Source organism: Electrona antarctica (genome assembly GCF_951216825.1).
Source record: "Electrona antarctica genome assembly, chromosome: 15".
In the NCBI taxonomy this organism is placed as follows: Eukaryota; Metazoa; Chordata; class Actinopteri; order Myctophiformes; family Myctophidae; genus Electrona; species Electrona antarctica.
Window position 1 is genome coordinate 11,943,191 of NC_136796.1, and position 2,636 is coordinate 11,945,826.

Consider the following 2,636-nt stretch of genomic DNA (forward strand, 5'->3'; position numbering starts at 1 on the left):
GATCCGGCTCTAATTGGCGTTTTGGTTAAGCTGGTCTCCAGACCCCCGTTCCCTCCACTGGCCTAAATAATGGCGTTACGCCACAAGTGCCGCCACACATTGGGGAGGACAATGTGCCGCTTGTCTCAGGGCCCAGGGTAGGATCCCCTCCCTCCAGCTCCGTCCTTAAACCCCGCCACCACCCCCCCACCCCCACCCCTCCAAAAAATAAACCTCACACAAGAACACAAAGAAGGCCTCTCACTATTGAGACCTCACTGTCGCAGGCTCCCCTCTCCCTGTCTGTCTGCTCTCCCTCACTCCCTCGCTCACTCCTTCCCATCCTTTCTCACTCATTCACTTATGCTCCATGTATTCCTTCCCTCCTTTTTCCTGCGCTCAGCTCTATGCACCCTCAGGCGGGTCCCGTGCGTTTTGATGGACACACAGACAGCATTTAGATCGAGTATCAAAGTCACGTAACAGTACATCACAATTTTAAGTGATCTTAACCAATGCGTGAAGCCCTATTGAAATTTCTGCTAATAGATTCCTTTTGTCATTTCTATTGGGAGCTAATTCACAGTTGATCTTAAAGGGTAGGAGTTGAGTCTTGCATCAAATCAAGAACGATACATGCTGTGCAAATAGGCCTGTATCGTATGTGTGTTACTACACAGAACACAAGGCTTTCAATGTGTAATATTGTCTAATACTGCAATCATAATTTCATATAAAGGAAGGCCTATATAAACTGCTATCCTGATAACTCCTAGTTGATAACTCCTAGTTGAAAGATCGGAAATGAACACTATATGGCCGATCACCACCATGTGCAGTGTGATCGTGACTGGGGGTACAATGGAAGTGGCACAGGGACTATACAGCTGCCCTTAAAGATGCCAGCTTATAGACATTCAAAGCTATACGGGCTCCCTCCATGATTCCCTCCTAGCCCCAACCCCCCCACCCCCGCCCCTCTCTTTCCTGCCCGTCTCTTGGGGCGATCTGTACAATTAACACACTGGCAGTAATTAACACTGTCTCGAGGCAACCAATGGCGCGGGAAAGACCAGGGCCTCATATGCACGAAATGGGGGAAGGTGCCGCGCTGGGCTATCCACGTTCCTCTCTCCGCTGCCATTTTGTGCCAGTCTTACACCTAAGATGGTGGCAGGACTGTGATTTGCCGTGTGGGAGACAGGGACACACTGGCAAGGGAGGGGCCGGAGCAGGCCCTTATTTATTTATTTATTTTTTATTATTCTAGCGAAGTCAGTACGTGGCTGAATGGCTATATGAAGACAGGCCAAACAGAACAGATTATGGCCCCGACGTGCATAACACATATACAGAGACTCTCTAACACGTGAACACACAACCTCTCACTTTGACAGATTTGTACACATGTAGGTTTCAGCTAAATTAAATGAAGGCAAGTGTGTGTATGTATACTGTATGTGTATATATTGTGCACACACAAACACGCACACGCACACACACACACACACACACACACACACACACACACACACACACACACACGCGCACACACATACACAGTGCAAGGGTGTGTGTGCTGTGTGTATAACCATTATTTGCATATGCCCAGCCTCATATATACCAAGCACATGCAAAGATACGTCTACACGCACGTGCACGTGCACACACGCACGCACACACAAACAACCAACACAGACGTTCTCATGCTATGGTCTGCCCCTAAGCATGCAAATGACATTCATTATGCAAATTAGAATCAACCATCTGAAAAACCAGGCTGGGGAAAAACCAAAAGAATAAAATTAAATGAATTAGAGGAAAGCAGGAAAAGAAAAAAGTGTGTGAAATATATATCATCAGTAATATTCCCTGAATATGCCTATAACAAATTCTGACATAAACATTGACAACACAAACAAAATGAATGAATGAATGAATGAATGAATGAATGAATGAGAAGCTTAATTTGGCCATTTTTAAAAGTATTTGTTGTAATGTAATGTAGTTTTCTCAGGATTAAAACTATATGCTAATGGTGCAGTCAGCAAAATAGTACTATACTGAACATGCAATTTTGTATATATGAACTCAAACTTAAGCAGTGAATCATAGAAACTGGGGGTTCATGCAGGGGGGGGTGTATGATGTGCCAGGCAACACCACGATGACACTTTGTCACATTTTATGTGACAGCGACCATTGACATGCGAAGGCAAGATGGAGTGGAGTGGAGATGCTCCAAATAATAGCTAAGTGCCACTAATTGCCTCTTGAGAAGGTAGTGTTTTCCCTCCATCACTGCTGTTTGAGCAGGAATTGGTGCTTAATTAAGGATGCTCTATTGCAAAACCCTGGAACTGTATGGAATAATAGACAGGACATTTTTGAGATTTTGAATTTACAAGAACCAGGATATTGTTTTTTTTATACTGCTGACACATCATCATGCACACATTATGATATCAAACTATAATTATGTGGCGATGCTTGGTATTACACCCCCAGCTTGCCAACAGCAGATGCCTTCTTTCAGCAGATATCTGAATGGCATATTTATAGCCATATTTCATGATGACAAAAAAACACCCCAAGGAGTGGGGACCAAAATTATTATTATACAATCTACAGTTGTTCAGTGTTTCTCAAATATGTTC